Below are 18147 nucleotides of genomic sequence, written 5' to 3'. Positions count from 1 at the left end.
GAGCCTGTCTCCGGAGCTGAAGGAGCTGGCAGAGGTGAAAGACAACCTAAAAATTATAAAGGGGTTGTTGGTTTGTGTACCAGTTGCACAAGGTGTCCCAAAGTGGGTAGTTCCCCGCTGTCATCGGGGGGTCATGATTCAACACGCTCATGACGAACCCTGTGGGGGTCACCGGGGAATCAAGGCCACGTATGACACTATCCAGCAGGTGGCATTCTGGCCTCACATGGGCCAAGACATCGCCGCGTATGTGAAGGGGTGTCTGACGTGTAGCCAGTTCCAACCATCACGGCCCTTGCACCGTGCACCACTCCAGACAAAGGGCATGACATTCCCCTGGTCCAATCTACAAATGGATTGGGTGGGGCCACTGGTGAGGTCATCCAGAGGGAACAAATATTTCCTCACTGTTACGTGTGCATTCACAAAATGGATTGAGTGCCTCCCAGCACCCAACGACACGGCAGAGACAACTGCAGTGCTGTTGGTGAACCATGTGTTCAGTCGATGGGGACTCCCCCTGACCGTGGACTCGGATCGGGGAACCCATTTCACAGCTACAGTAATGGCAACTCTGTGGAATATGCTTGGGGTCAAGGCCCAGTTGCATATCTCCTACCACCCTCAATCCTTGGGCCAGACAGAAAGGGCAAACCGAACTGTGGTTAGTATGCTCAAAAAGTTTGTCTCCATCAGCAGTAGGGACTGGGACATTAAGGTGCCCCTGGTTCTGATGGCCATCCGAGCTACGCCCCATTGCTCTACGGGGGTCCCACCTTTTGAGATGATGACAGGTCGGAAGATGACTCTTCCCCTACACTGTCTTTATGGGGTGGAGGACCTGAGCACGATGGGGGCTGCTACGGCCCATCAGTATGTGTCAGACCTGCGAGCACATCTGCAGGCAACCTTTGCTTTTGCCCAGAACAATCTGGGAAGGAGTGCAGAGGGTAGGAAAGCATATTATGACCGAAAGGCAGTTAACCAGGAACTCCAAGTAGGAGACAAGGTCCTGTACTTCCAATTTGCCAAACCCACAGGGGTGGCCCGGAAGTTCTAACCCAGTTGGACAGGACCCCACGAGATTGTCGATAAGGTATCACCGGTAGCTTATCGAATTCGGATTGGAAAGGGAAGGCAATCTCTGGTCTACATGTGGGTGCATCGCAACCACCTCCGGTTGTATCGCCCACCTCAAATGGCGCCGGAGGACACAGAATAGGGTTAAAAGTCCAAACCCGATCATAGAGGGGGGTGCCCCTTTGTAGCTGCAGGTAGTTAGGTACTGTAGTGTAGGTCCTGCTAGGAAAATATATTCAAAATTATAGTGGAACTGTACCTCATCTGTGTTCCAGAATGGGAATCCTAAAACTGCCACGGCTGGTCCTGACAGTACTGTGGATCGCCTCGACACAGCCCCTTGAAGTTGTGGAACCCGGTCCTCCTACCGGCATAGTCCTGCAGGACGCTCCCGGATTGTTGTTTACAAATTGCAGAACATATACTCAGCGAGTGTATGTACGGCTGGACCCACATGATGTGTTTCGGAAGCACATCAACATGAACAGTAGGGTGTCCTATCATGGTAGGCAGTGGGCTGGGGATACTGTATGGCATGCCCAGCTAGACACTATACACATGCTCCACCAGCTGAGGAAGGCAACAGTCACCCAGGAGGAGATGACAGGCCTCAGCCGCCCCAAAAGGTTCTTTGGGGGGTCTGATTGCTGCGGCCTCCGCCGTGGGTTCGCTATTTTCAGCGGGTCTGTTTGCTGCTAACACTGTCACCCTGACCACCCTGAGAAGGCAGGTGTCTGGGTTACGTAAGGAAATGCCAGAAATTTATGACAGGCTGTATCAACAACAGCAGCGGCTGGAAAGCCTAGGGAAAACCTTACAGGGCACAATGTTAGCAGTAAACCTTCATGCAGCAGTGTTAAATAACACCCTCCACACCGTGGGCAGGATTGTCGACGTGTTACAGTGGGACTATGCTTATGTGCAACAGGTCAGAATGCTGATGCAGGATCTGCTTAGGGAGCTTAGTGCCACAGTAACTAGCCTAGCCATGGGACAGATTCCAACCTACTTGGTTCCACTGTCCTTAGTAGAAGAAGTACTGAAGACAACCACTTCCGAGATGGTGCAGCCATTGCAAGTACATCTTGCATACAGTCTAGGCAGTGCCATTCCCATACATGTCAACCCCGAAGCCAAGGAAATAGGTTTCCTGTTGAACCTTCCCATCGTGAGTAGCAAGGATATCTATAGACTCAAGTCTATATCGAACGTTGGCTTCTGGAGGGGGGACATGCATGTGAAGTTGACCACCCCACCGCTCGTAGCTTACCAGGAGGATGATCCGAATTTGTACCTTGTTCCAAACCTGGAACTGTGTATATCAACCAAGGATATCCACTGGGTATGCCCAAGTAAGCCATTCCTTAGGGACACAACTCAGAGGTTGTGTGGTATCAGAAAGGGGGCTGCCACTGAAAAGTGTAAAGCCACAGTGACGAGCAAAAGTGAGGTTAACGAACCCCAGGTTGAGCAGGTGGGAAAGAAATGGCTGGTCAGCACACCACAGTTAACGGTTACAATAACCTGTGACAGACATGATACAGCTACCGAAATGCAGCTACCCAACCAAACAGTTTTTCTACAAGTTCCTGAAGGAGCTATAGTGCATCTCAATGATTTAGCACTATATCACCTGGAGTCAGAACTGTATGAAACGGAACTCGAGATTGTGGACGCTTTCAGAGGACACAGCGTTGACTTGGATGAGAGAATCCAAGAGACTTGAGAAGTACAGGTAGTTGAATTTGTTCTCAACGACACAAACTTTAAAAACTACACTGGTAGGTCCCAAGCACAGTCGTTGTGGATCCTCTGGGGCGCTAGGAACAGTAAACGTGGTCATCTTGACACTGCTGCTGGGTAGCTGGATCATGGCTGGGGTAATGTGTTGGATGCTGTTCTCTTGTATCAAAGCCTTGCGGGGTAGTTTGAATGAGACAAAGGGAGCAATGGTTTATCACCGAAATCAGGTAACCACTCCCAAACGTCTGCCTGCTGCAGAGCTATCCGATACTGATAGTGAACTGCCGGAAGGTCTAGGGCTAATGATGATGCCCGATGCTTCATTTCTGTGTACCTTATAACTGAGAGCAGGTATACGCAATGTTCTTCCCAACACTATTTCCTGTACAAATTCTCGAGAGGTAATGTGAATATTGGTGGTAGAATCCACCATGGTACAACAAACACCACTTAACTCTGTTTTTGTTTTGAAGGCAACAACGCCTCAGGACCTCGTGACCTTCAAAAAGGGGGGATATGTAGCGGCAATGCTTGTTAATAAGACAGAATTAAGTGTTCTGAGCTGTCCTAAAGGAGGCCCCATCTCACCCTCCATCTCTGGGTGCAGCCACAGAGAAAGAATTCATGCAGGCTGATTTAAGATATTTTCTTTAGATAAGGAACAAGCTCCCAGACGGGGATGCAATTAGCTAAGCCTGGCTATCATGATCAATGGTCATCCATTGGCGCCTATCAGTCTAGGGAGTGCCGAATGGACATCTGGACTACATTCCTAAGTGTCAAGAGTAAGTGACTTATATCTCACCTTGACCAACCAATCAGGGACTGGCAGGGCGTGGTAATACCACGTGGGTCTCCAATGCCCGCTAAACTCTCAACCAATCAGCACACATCTGGGTCTTGATCAAAAAGGGAGCGCAAGCTCAGATCGGGGCTCTCCTTGGCCATTTTCGCGCATCTTCAGAGACAATCGCGTGACAACTGCTGTTGTCTGCAAAAGGACTTGGACTTTGTTCTAAGCGCGAGGCCGAGGATCCCGTACGTACTCAGAATTCTACCAACGTGAATGCTCCGCTTGATCAACGGCAGCCTACAGTTGGACCCTCGTCGACAACCTGAATAGCTTATTCAGAAGCAGCGCTGGACCGGGAACGAACCAGTTTCTTCCCAGGCAAAAGAGTGACTTGTGAGGACTCGCGGTCACACTCTGTGCATAGAGACTTTCTACTAGCCAGCTGGACTGCTGGTAGATCCGCTCGGAGCAACGACTGCCCTGCGCGCCGCAGTCAGAGTCCTCCGCCCGTCCTACTCCGAGCTGCACCTCGACTGGTTGGCCGGTAGCCAGAGGACGCCGACACAATGCCCATTGGACAACCGCTGGAACAGAGGCTACAACAGAGCCTGTCAGCTGGTTTGGTGTTCGTGCCGGGAAATTCCAAATCCAAACACAGTGGATAAGTAAACCCCATGTTCTACATTGCGTCTCGAGAATTCAATTGTACCTCAACACAAGTTGTTATCAATTTAATTCATGAGTAATGTATTTACTTCCGAGTTTAGAGTAACAGTGGGTAATAACGCTGATTAGCGATTTGGTAACCGAACGATATATATTGACATATATTCTCTGTTGTGTATCTCTTTGTGTTTGCATCTCTTCGAGATTATATACCTTGTATATTGATAACCCTCACAGTAAGGTCTGCCGCTCGTATCCAGGCAGACTAGTATATGTTTGGTGCACAGTTTATATTAATAAATGTATCTCGTGTATTGAACCCGTGTGTGTGCGTTGTTAGTTGTTCTGACGATTGATTTTCTAAAAGCCCCAATGAACAACCTCGTGATTACTGCTACAGTATCAATATATTCCGGGTGTTGTCATATTTATCAGCCAAAACTGATAATCAGAATTGGGTCCTGGGGTAGGACTTTATTTATTTGTAGGATTAGGATTGTTTTATATGTATAATTGTAACTATCTTGTTGTAACTGTGGAACGCACAATGTCATGGCAATGCTTGCCTGTTCACCTAGAAAGGAAAGATCTGCCCAGACATTGTATGTGTAAAAAATAGGCAGTACTGACGTATGCCATATTTTATTAGGGGGGAATGAAGTAAAACTAAAGATGGGAGTGAAATTAAGTCCTTTCTGCTTCTCCTTTTTCTAGCTTCTCTCAACTACACGCCTTAGTAAATTGGTATTGTGTATGAAATCTACACAATACCAGAAGAAGGCTCCACAGCTGAAATGTCATGTTTGTTTTCTTCTCTTTTCAGGATGGAATAAACATTTACTTATTCCTTTGCAGCCTACGCTTGCTGCCACGGCTACCTACTTGACCTATGTCAATGTATGACTCCCCCCAAAGCAATACAGACAGTGGGACAGGAATCAGTAACAATTTACTGTAAGTACACACTGGCTGCCCAGACAGGAAGCAATTGCCACAATTTAGGTACTAATGCAAGGAGGTTTGAGGGGTTGCTTAGCCAATTTGAAGCAGACCTTGGACAAAGGGGGGAGCAGGAAAGCAAACAAGAAGGGATAAGGGCCTATGAAACCTAAAGTCTGAACACTCACAGTTCTTACTGACCCAAGCTTCCTCCTGATGATCTACTGGGCACACCCGCCCCTGACAGAGACAATGGAAAAATCCCTGAGAGGGAATGTCTAATGGAAGGAATAAAAACCTCTGAGGCTGAAAAGAGGGGGGTTCTCTCCTCCTGATGAGCCTTTCGAATCAAGACAGACAGCCCAAGGAAAGCTGCAGCTTGTGAGACTACTCACTGAAAGTGAATTCTGTGACAGTCTTTATACAGATCCAGCCATTCAGAATGCACAACAAATAATGCAACATAATGTGCCATCCATACTAGGTTATATTGTGTTTTTTAAAAATTAATCTGATACAGGACTGCACTACTTTCCAAAAAACCACCAAGTGGTGTAGTGAATGCTTAATGTGGAGTATGGAAGTATTTGGGCAACTAAAAATGACTGGTTTCAAATCCCAGTCATTGCTCAGTCCTGTAGAAACAATCTGTTTCCAATTATAGAATTTAATTTGTGTACTGTTTTGTATATTGTGGTAAATTTAACATTGAATAAATATTGAAAATTAAAGTAGGACTCTTTACAAAGCAAAATTAATTATCTGGATATATCTGGATAATATTGTTTATTATTATATCTTGTTGTGAACACAATGTGCTTTTTTCAGGATTACATCCACATTAAAATAATCTATATTTTGTCTTTATGTTTTGTCCTAATTTCAGCAACTAATTAATTAGCAACTAATTAACAAAGTATTTAGGAAACAGTTTTACTTTATTTTTTATTGGGATTTTTTTTTATTTTGAAAAATATTTTTCACACTTGCTGTACTGTAGTGGGTTTAAAACTAGATGGTATCACACTGTATTTACTGTATATGCAGTATATTTATAAGGTATACCAATCATTTTGCAGTTCATTGACTTGTTTTGGCGTATCTGTGGATATGACATCATGTGCTTAGCATGTGTATCATGTCGGAAATTGTAGTCTTTGTACACATATTTATTTTAAAACTACAGGATACACTGTGAAGAAAATATGTTCTGTTTTAACTAGACCATACAGTCTCATAATAATTATGGAGTTGGACCAGCTTTAATTGCACAAACATATTCACTTAGTACCTCCTTAGTAGGGAAACTTGAGATAGATTAGTATTTAAGTACTTCTGAGTATACTGCTGTTGCTTTGTCCTGGCCAAAGGATGTCTAGCCTCTGTTGTTGCAGGCCAATTTACTGACAAGGCTCCGGGTGTCCACTCTGCACTGACATCAGAGGAAGGGTTGGATTATGATACTTTTAAGGCGGCAGTTTCACACACCTATAAATTAGCCCCTGGGGCATACCGTTAAAGGTTTTGAAATTAAAAAAAATATATATGTAAATAAAACCTTTGTTGAGTTTGTAAGAGAGAAGGGGCTTCATTTTAAGAAGTCTTACATCAATTGCAAAGTAGCTGATTTTGACAAACTTAAACAGTTAATTTTGCTTGAAGAACTTAAAAACTGTCTGCCTGATCATATTTTGACTTTTGAATGAGCAGAAAGTTGCCTTGCTCTTACAAACAGCTGTGTTAGCAGATGAGTTGTGTACTACTTTTGTTCAACACTCCTCTCAGGGGAAATTATATAAACTCGACAGTTCCAAAATCTACTGTGACATCTGATTTAAACTAAGGGTTTGTTTTTTGGTGCATTAAGGAAAAATAAGAGTGTTTTTACTGCCATAAAACAGGCCGCTTGATTGCCGATTGCCTTATGATAAAGGAGAAACAACAAAGTTCCAAAAGTAGTTCAAGTAGGGAGCTGCATCAGCATGCGTAGGTAATGGGTTTATTCCATGCTGAAAAGAAAGGAAACACAACATTCGGCTGTGGAGCCTTCTTCAGGTGTGAGAAAGACAGGATAGATGGCAAAGATTAAATAGCACAGGAAAACAAAAGCTAGAAAAGTGGAAGAGGAGGGAGAGGGGAGAGGCAGAGAGGCCACTCAGGAAGTTACACGAAATTATAATTATTAGTTCCAATAGTGTTGCTTTGATTCAGACATCCTGTGTGTTCGCATGTAATGCAGAACAGGCCATCAATGAGGGGTTATAATCCTTTTATTTTAGAGGTGTTATGACCACTGACCACTGTCTTGACCACTGTCTTGCAGCATCTCTCAGCTAGCAGTTGCTCTGGGAAACTGTCATGTTCTCATGAGGGTTCACAGTTTTCTACTGCTTGCTGTTCTGACCGGATCTCCTCCTGGTGATCTGCCTTAATTAGTAGATATCCAGTCTCTTATTCAATTTCTGTTTCAAAGCTAAGGCTGCCACTTTCAGAAGGCAGCTTCCCTCTTCCTGGATCCCATGGCTCTCCCCATGGAGTATTTTTCCCTCTACCTAGCAGCCCTGTTATATTTCTGTGGAGTCTTGCCCTTGCCCAAACAGAGCCTTCTGGGGGCGGTGCGGTGATGAGGATCTGCGCCTGTGGCTGGAAGGGTGCTGGTCCGTATCCTGCTGCTGGCAGTGGAATCCTGCTCCATTGGGCCCCTGAGCAAGGCCCTTAGCGTTTATACTGGGAAATGTCTTGGATGGTGGGAAAGTTTTGCCTGTCTTGGAAGTTTTAGATAAACCAGAACTCATGAGTGATTGGGATGAACTAGCACACACATTTCCTGAGGTGTTTTCTGCGTGTGTTGTCACATGCTCACAGTTTCAAACCCCAAACTTGCAAGATGATGTCGATTTATCTGAAACATTTTTAGCTGCTTCTGTAAGGGAGGATAAGTTTCCTTTGACTTGTCCAGCTTCTCAAAATCCGAGCTGTAATAAGCAGGGCTCAGATCCAACCAAGAGACCAGGCTGCAATGTCTACTTTACAATTTGCAGTAACTAGGGAACAACTTATCAATATCTTGAAACAGTACTATAACTGAGAAGACAGATATCAGCATTAACTTGGATTTGGGTTGAGTGTTTATCTGTGTAACTATTTAGGATTATTCTGCAATTTTAGTACTCATGAGTATCTAGATGAAGATGGTGATTAAAGTTATCGTTGTAATGGATTCTCTTGCCATGAAGAGCAGCTCTAAGTCATGGAGTGTTAAACTCGCGGGACTATAAATGCTCCCAGAGCACTGAAGCATATGCATCTTAGTGCAAAGTGTTACCTTTCTCTGTACTCGCCTCTACTGCTTCGGTCTACTGCGTGCCACAGCTAACCAGCTTTTTGTCTAGCTGCAGCAATCCTGTGTTGTCCTGTGTCCGTGTGCACACTTCTGTTCCCCTGACACTCATGTTGTATTGGAATTGTTCTGCAGTGGGAGGAAGTTGTTTCTTGTTCCCTGACACCCTGATATGTATCCCCGCAGTATGTTTCTGTTACGTCCTTGGTGTGTGCTCTGGGGCTGGGGTATGCTTCTGCGCCCTGCTTGCAGTATTTATGTGGTGCTGTGGTCGACTGGGACCTGATAGCTCACAGGGTCCACACAGCCTCCCTGGTAGCCCGGCACCTTGGAGCTCTGCACAGCTGCTGGCTTTGATGTCCTTTCCGTCCTCTCAAGCCCTGAACTCCAGCTTGTCAACTCACTCTGCCCAGGCATTCTTCACTGGTCTCTGGACACCCCCCGAAGAGCACACACTCCAATCAGCCGGGTAACAGGTGCAACTCCTGGCGAGCCACCCCAGTGTGCCCTGTCCTACCCGGATCCAGGTGCAGACTGACGTGCCCTGTCCCTGGTTTGGCTCTGTGAAGCAGAGTCCATTCTGGAGCTCATTGGCCGCTCCCTCTTGACTTGGGTCTGGAACACTCTGCCCCACTGTCCTGGTGGGCATCGTGGTGTAGCGACGAGGCTTATTAATAAGAAAGAATTAAGTGTTCTGAGCCTTCCCAAATGAGGCCCCATTTCTCTGTTCATCTCTGTGGTGCAGCCACAGAGAAACTATTCATGCAGGCTGATTTAAGGTTTACTTTGATAAGGTTTCCTAGGACAGCTCCCAAAGGGGGATGCACTTAGCTAAGCCTGGCTATCATGATCAATGGTCATCCATTGGCGCCTATCTGTCTAGGGAGTGCCAGATGGACATCTGGACTGCATTCCTAAGTGTCAGGAGTAAGTGACTCATATCTCACCTTGATCAACCAATCAGGGACTGGTAGGGCCGAGTAACCCACGTGGGACTCTGATGCCCATGGAACGTTCAGCCAATCAACGAGCTGAAGTTCCTCCAGGTAAAAACAGGCAACACAGAGAGCCTGGGAGATTCAGTAAGATTCAGTGGAGGATTTCTGGAGAATTCTGTGGACTTATTCTAAAGGGAATTCAAAGGAGAATTCCAGGGCAGGACGGTCCAGGAGCAGAAGGCTCCCAAGGGCAGGACATTCTCGCAGCGCGCCTCCTGAGCATCCTGAGACTCAGCCCGGACAACCACGGAACGGCCAGTGTGTCCGAGTGCCAGAACTTTCCTTTGTTCTAAGAGTCTAGAGCGGAGGTTGCCAGAGAGTAACCAGAGGATCCACCCGAGGTGAGCACCAGCAGCAAGCCTCGTGAACAGGTCGAAACTGTGGAAAGCTGAATCACTATTCAGAACTGGCTCTTCATCAGGAACGAACCGGTCCTCTTCTTGACTTGCTGGGACCCACAGTCATCTTTTCTCCTGTGCGCAAACTTTGCTAGTTAAAGCCAACACTAACTAGCCGGTCAGTGAGCATCAGCAGCGCACCGTCGCAAGCCGCACAGCACAGCCTGGCACCGAGCCAGAGAGCGCGATTGGACAGCAACAGCCTGCAACTGTTTCTTTGTGCCCGCAGGAGATCTGAATCCCCAGAGATTGGATGAGTATTCAACTTCAATGCATTACAGCTCGAGAATTCAATTGTTATCCCAACCAGTTGATATCAATTTAATTCCTAAGAGTTATGTACTTGTTTCGAGTATCTAATGTAGAAGTTATAACCAAGTTCATTTATGAAACGGTCTTAATGAATGATACACTGAACGTATGTCCTCTTGATGTGTAACACTTTGTAACTGACTGAATATATATCTTTTGTATTCTGATAACCCTCTCGATAAGATCTGTTAGGTTTATATGCATATTCTATGTATTAATAAATGTATCCTCGTGTATTAGTACCCGTGTGTGTGTGCGTTGTTTGAGTTATGTCGCATGGTTGGATTCTAAAGCCATCAAAAGAAATAATTTTGTGATTTACTGCTACAATTAATAATTGTTCCAGTAAATGCCCAAACCCTACAGAACTGGTGCCTTCAGAGAGCCACTACATTTACATTTTGGCTATGGCAACGTTACAGTGGCATAACAGTCTCTTCTGTTTTGTTTACTACTTTAGGCAATGGTGCAGTACAGATAACGTCTTTGTATGTAAAAATGTATAATAAATAAGGTAAATTGTCTAAATTTTCTATAAATAAAACATTTCTGTAGCAAAGTATTTTTAAATAACGCATTTGGCCATTATTATAAGATAATTAATCTACAGTTTTTTGATAATTTATTATATAAGACTCTTTAATGAAATTTCAACTCTAAGGTGTTAATCTGCAGTAAAATTAGAAGGTCTCTTTAGAGAAACTGGTTTTCAGCCTGTGAGCTGGGACCCAGGAGCGCTTTACTCTATGGGCTGTGAGGTAGGCTCTGCTGTGGTGTGTGGCTCTTCCAAGAGCAACAGAACATAAGAATGGTTACAAATGAGAGGAGGCCATTCCTAACATCTAATCTGATTTGTAATCCCTAACCGATTTGAAGACCTTATCCAACTGTTTCTTAAAAGGGTGGTGTCAGATTGGACAACATGGGTGTGCAGCTTAATCCACACTTTCTGTAAGGAGGTGCCTGCCCTTTTCAGTATTAAATGCACTTCCATACAGTGTCACCTTTTGCCTTTCACTGATAATCCTGAAGAGCATAAATCAGGTAAATTTATGTCTTTTCAAAAAGACCCTATACAGTTTCAAACCTTCTGAACAAACAGTAAATACAGATGCAGCTATCTAAAATGTGCCTTAAATAATGTGTTAGCGGTAAGCAAACTGTGGTGTGCCGGTGTATTGCACTCTGTCCTGGTATCTCCCCAACGATCAATAGGTGGTGTTGGGTTAGATGTTAGTGAAACAGTAGTTCACTTTCTTACACAATGGCTAGTTGTAGCCGATAGCTGCAGTTACTAACAGGCAGGAATCTAATTGCAGGCACTTGGCGATCTTTGGCTGCTGGGGACCTGCCAGAATCATTCAAGGGTAAACGGAGATGGGATTTTGCTTGGAGGATTGGTTGGCAGATTTAAGTGATTTATAGAGTGAGGAGTACACTGACAAATGGCCCGAGCATGCTAGAATCTGAGAATGCGATAACTCTTAGGAACGTTCTGCATCCTTGGGCAACTGAGAACAGCGAGCTGCCACCCACCCAGGCATGATACATTTGATCTTCCTTAGTCTAATAGTCATATTCTTGGAGATGTAATACAGTGCCTTGCGAAAGTATTCGGCCCCCTTGAACTTTTCAACCTTTTGCCACATTTCAGGCTTCAAACATAAAGATATAAATTTTTTATTTTATGTGAAGAATCACCAACAAGTGGGACACAATTGTGAAGTGGAACGAAATCTATTGGATTTTTGAAACTTTTTTAACTAATAAAAAAATGAAAAGTGGGGCGTGCAAAATTATTCGGCCCCCTTGCGTTAATACTTTGTAGAGCCACCTTTTGCTGCGATTACAGCTGCAAGTCGCTTGGGGTATGTCTCTATCAGTTTTGCACATCGAGAGACTGAAATTCTTGCCCATTCTTCCTTGCAAAACAGCTCGAGCTCAGTGAGGTTGGATGGAGAGCGTTTGTGAACAGCAGTTTTCAGCTCTTTCCACAGATTCTCGATTGGATTCAGGTCTGGACTTTGACTTGGCCATTCAAACACCTGGATACGTTTATTTGTGAACCATTCCTTTGTAGATTTTGCTGTATGTTTGGGATCATTGTCTTGTTGGAAGATAAATCTCCGTCCCAGTTTCAGGTCTTTTGCAGACTCCAACAGGTTTTCATCCAGAATGGTCCTGTATTTGGCTGCATCCATCTTCCCCTCAATTTTAACCATCTTCCCTGTCCCTGCTGAAGAAAAGCAGGCCCAAACCATGATGCTGCCACCACCATGTTTGACAGTGGGGATGGTGTGTTGAGGGTGATGAGCTGTGTTGCTTTTACGCCAAACATATCGTTTTGCATTGTGGCCAAAAAGTTCGATTTTGGTTTCATCTGACCAGAGCACCTTCTTCCACATGTTTGGGGTGTCTCCCAGGTGGCTTGTGGCAAACTTTAGACGAGACTTTTTATGGATATCTTTGAGAAATGGCTTTTTTCTTGCCACTCTTCCATAAAGGCCAGATTTGTGCAGTGTAAGACTGATTGTTGTCCTATGGACAGACTCTCCCACCTCAGCTGTAGTTCTCTGCAGTTCATCCAGAGTGATCATGGGCCTCTTGGCTGCATCTCTGATCAGTCTTCTCCTTGTCTGAGCTGAAAGTTTAGAGGGACGGCCAGGTCTTGGTAGATTTGCAGTGGTCTGATACTCCTTCCATTTCAAGATGATTGCTTGCACAGTGCTCCTTGGGATGTTTGAAGCTTGGGAAATCTTTTTGTATCCAAATCCGGCTTTAAACTTCTCCACAACAGTATTACGGACCTGCCTGGTGTGTTCCTTGGTCTTCATGATGCTCTCTGCGCTTTCAACAGAACCTTGAGACTATCACAGAGCAGGTGCATTTATACAGAGACTTGATTACACACAGGTGGATTCTATTTATCACCATCAGTCATTTAGGACAACATTGGATCATTCAGAGATCCTCGCTGAACTTCTGGAGTGAGTTTGCTGCACTGAAAGTAAAGGGGCCGAATAATTTTGCACGCCCCACTTTTCATTTTTTTATTAGTTAAAAAAGTTTCAAAAATCCAATAGATTTCGTTCCACTTCACAATTGTGTCCCACTTGTTGGTGATTCTTCACATAAAATAAAAAATTTATATCTTTATGTTTGAAGCCTGAAATGTGGCAAAAGGTTGAAAAGTTCAAGGGGGCCGAATACTTTCGCAAGGCACTGTATATATATATATGTTTTTATAAACATATCAAATACATAGCTCAAGTAGGTAGCTGCGTTAGCATGCGTAGGCTGCAAAGGAACAGGTAACGGGTTTATTCCCTGCTGAAAAGAAAAGAAAGGAAACACAATATTTTGGCCGTAGAGCCTTCTTCAGGTGTGAGAAAGACAGGGTAGACAGCAATGATTAAATAGCATAGGAGAACAAAAACCTGAAAAGTGGAGGAGGGAGAGGGGAGAGGTAGAGAGGCCACTCAGGAAGTGCATAGTGGAGAGGGGTGGAGAAAGGTGTGAGGTCAAAACCTGCATGAGAATAGAGGAGATTGCACGAATTGAATTCAATTGAATTCAATTTATATTTATACAGCATCTTTCACGGGTTGCCCCAAGGCGCTTAACAATGCAATTGACGATACATTTTGTCAATACAGAACAGAAGACCAGAAGACAACAGAAGAGAGGAACCAAAAACTCCTTAGTACAGAGAAAAAAAACCTCTAGGGGTCCAAGGTAACTGGTTGCCCAACCCCTTTGGGCATGCTAACATTATATAATTTAAAAAAAGGAAATGATGAGGGTATTAATCCATCCATCTATCATGTCTACTGTGTGTTAGTACTCCATGCAGATCTCTGTAGACCAGTAAATTCCTCCTAAATGATAGCTATATCCACAATGTCCAGTGATGTCCACCATGGCACTGATGCAGCATCCAACTCAGATGGTACCCTGCCTGGGCACCATCCGAACATGTGGGGAGGAGAATAGGATAGTTTGGTCAGAACAGATGTATCTACCTGGTGGGCAAACATAGAGACACACAATGGCATGTACAGCAGCACCAGCAGCCATGGTTGCAGCAGGCTATAATGTAAAGTGTGAGTAGGCTCAGCTGAAGTAATAGGTCTTCAGTCTGTATTTGAATACTGAGATTGACTCAGCATCCCAAATATGAGGTGGGAGACTGTTCCATAAACTAGGGGCCCTGTAACTAAAGGCTTTACCGCCAACTGTTATTTTATTAATTTGTGGAATATGAAGACGACCTGCATTCTGTGATCTAACCAGTTGACTTGGATGGTAAAGATTAATAAGTTTCATTAGACAGACAGGTGCCTGACCTCCGAGAGTCTTGTAAATACTGTAAGTAGAAGGATTTTGAAGTCTGCCCTGTACCTGACAGGAAGCCAATGAAGAGAACTTAGTATGAGGGTTATATGGTCGTACTTTCTGCTCCTAGTAACAATTCTAGCTGCTGCATTCTGAATTCGCTGTGAGGTGTTGAAAGAGTGGTGGGTGCTCCCTGATAGCAGGGCATTGCAGTAGTCTAACCTGCTGTATATAAGAGCATGTATTTCTCTGTGTCTTGAGTGGAGAGAAACTGCCTTAGTTTTGTAATATTTCATAACTGTAGGAAGCATGTTTTCGATACTGTTTTAACATGAGAGTTAAATGAGAATCTTGTGTCTAATATGACGCCTAGGTTATGTGCTGAGTCTTTAAGGCAAATTTTTAAATCTTCTGAGTTAAGTGCTGAAGTTATAGTAGTCCTATCCATATTGTTTCCTTCAAACAGCAGGGTTTGGGGTGGTTTTTGAGTGAACTTGTCTTCGGTTTGGAACAGGGTGGAATTAATACATTTTAAAATAAAAAAGAAAAGTCCCCTAATTAAATTTGCATGTTTGCACACGAGAATGCAAACCTTTCGATAAATTAATAATCTGGTGAATCACTGAATACCACTGAGACTACGCAGATGAAACTATTTTACAACTATCTTTGAGGCCTTAATTTTGACAGCCTCCAGTGGCAGGCTGCAGGTCATTACACACTTGTGTTTTTATACTAGTTTCATTTGAAAACAATGGATAAATAATTTATTGTCTGAAGTGTGCTTGACCTTTTAGTATAATTTATAGTTTTACAAAGTAAAAATTTGAACATAGTAAAGCAGTCATAGTCATAGTGCTTATTGAATTATATACTCCATGTATTACTAAACTCTATCATAACAGTAGTGTTTCTTTCCACATTAAGCAGCATCTTTCTCATGAAATACTGCTCTGAGAAGTCTTGGCAGAGCTGTGGAAAATAGTTATGTGGCTCTGGCTCAGCCTTCTCAGAAACATGTTAAGAAACCCCTCATAGAATTATCATGAGGTCTGGAACAAAGTGGACAGCTAGACATTCAACATTAAAGCATGGCTGAGCGAGACCCCTTAACAATTAACTGCAACCATACGAGCTAAATGGGCATCGTGGCCTTCCATCATTCAGCATAATTTCTATGACTTCTTTATTAGTTATTAATATAATTTATTTTTGTGACTTATCATTGTCACTCTCAGTGCTTAATTAATTTAAATTCTAATGTTTCAACTCATTAATCATGTCCTTATTCATAATTTTTTTATGGCTGAGATAGATCTTGGGTTTGCTCACAAGGAGCAGAGGGAGGAAGGCAACACTGACAGAAGGGGTATTTACTTTTCTTGGTGGAATTTAAACTTCATAACCAGAAGAAACGAGAAAATACTTTAAGCACAAAAAGGAGGACTGAAAAACATTTATACTTAAGGTCTCATAGGAAAACTTTTTCTTGTAAGTCATGGGTTCATTGTTTTGGTTGCTCTGTCACAAGACTGTGCAACATTGAAAATTGCCTAAGAGGCTATTGATGTACTCATAAAATATGCTTAGCAAGTAACTGATATTTGCAAGGCTTTAAAGGCTGTTTATTTAACAATCATCCATAATAAGTAACTAGTTTCAGTGGAGCAACATGAGATGCCTGTTAAAGAAACCTGAATTTTGAGAGGACAAAGGACAACATTTTCGACAAGTTCAAGTGGTCCAGGTACCTTCCTTCACACTCAGATACAGTACATGTTGTTATCCAATTAATTCCACATGCTGAATAGAGTGGGAATATTGTAATTGTTCTTATCCACCTGCTTGTGTATCTGCAAAATAATGTGAGAACTGTGAGATGGGTTTTCATAAACCTTTGTGGATATACATGAATAATATGAGGACCAAAGTTATGTTTTTTGGCTCTGTAGGTCAGAAAATTTTGTATTACTGCAGTGGAAACCTGTCTAATAGCATCAGATCATCATAATCATAATTGTTACTCAGATGCCTTTCCTGTCATTTGTGACGTTGGTAAAAAAAATTTTCTCTCCATATTCTGTTTTATATTTATATGTAGGATTTCAGGTATTCAGTATTTGACAAATAACACACCTTCAGTTAAAGTGTAATGTATTGCTTTTTCATCAATCTATGGGCCCTTGTTAGGTGAAAAGTATGTGAGGCAACTGTAACTGTTTCTTTAGTGCTGAGTGCGTCATACATGTACAATCATATTTGGACAGACAGATTTATATAGGGGTCTAAATGACATTGTTGAAGAAAAGAAACATGAGACATAGTTAGGATAGAGGGAATGGTATCACCTGTCAGCTGAGGTCCTTTTACAGGTGTAAATGTGAAACAGAACTTGAACCAATCCTGTTTTAGAATTGCAGAAATATGGTGTTTTAAAATTATAAATACATGTTTTTCTTTGTAGTCTAATAATCCTATTTCTTGAAAATACATATTTCATATGTATAGAAGACACATACAGTCATCATTTTTTTTTCTGAAAAGGGTGTTACATGCCATAAATGGCGCCTGGAAGCATACCACTGAAAATTATGCCTAACTGTAAATTATATGGCTTGTAGAATAAGGCTAAGTTGACAAAAGACACAAATATATTTTGTTGATTAAACAGCAGAGTTATATTACTATATTAGCTATACCGCATTAGAGAAAGGGACAATATCTAGGTTTACCCTGGGAAAAGTGAATAAAAAAAACTTTTTAACATGAAAAAGGAGTTTTCATTGTCTTGCAGTTTCCTATGATAACCCCACTCTCTTCCAAAATATTATATCTAATCCCTCTCACCCCTCAGTATTCCTTTACCTGAATTTTGCTGTTGTAAAATATTTAAAATAAATTGTATTTTCTGTGAAAAATGCTGATATTACTTCATATTATCAGTCAAGAAGCTTGCCATGAGATTCAGAAACCAAATGTCCTTTTTTAGACAGAATGTTTCAATTCCTAAAAATCCTCTAAGGTAACAAAGAATAAAACAGTGTTTCAGTTTTGTCTCAGACATCCGGACACATGTTGAGTGCAGGCATCTGAAATACAAAACTAAACACTGCATTGTCAGTGGTGTCAAAATGCATGGTTTGTGACAGTGAACTGTGTTTGACAGTGAACATTTTAACTTAGTCCTTATTTCCAAAACCTAATACTAAAACAAAAAGTCTTAACAGTAAGACTTCTAGCACAAGCCAATGCCCATCAATATTTTCCTGCTCAACTTGTCAGTCTTTTACCTCATTTTCCTGCTGTTCCTGCCCCTCAAAATGACTGAAGCCTCTAGTGGGACAGGCTGGAAGCTGCTGCTGGGCCACAGAGTTATGGGAGTCTACAGCACTCTGTTGCCATACTGTATACCCTGGGTTCTTTCAAGAAATTGCTTTATGGGATCCTTGGACTAATTAGCTACAAAGATCAAAGAGGCTAGAAGAAACCAATTGCCTCCTCACGTTTGATTGTTTCTTATGTTCTTATGTTGTTTTGCAACTG

This window comes from Lepisosteus oculatus, chromosome 16 (assembly GCF_040954835.1).
Source record: "Lepisosteus oculatus isolate fLepOcu1 chromosome 16, fLepOcu1.hap2, whole genome shotgun sequence".
In the NCBI taxonomy this organism is placed as follows: Eukaryota; Metazoa; Chordata; class Actinopteri; order Semionotiformes; family Lepisosteidae; genus Lepisosteus; species Lepisosteus oculatus.
The sequence above is the reverse complement of the archived record's forward strand: the minus strand, read 5'-3'. Positions refer to the sequence as shown.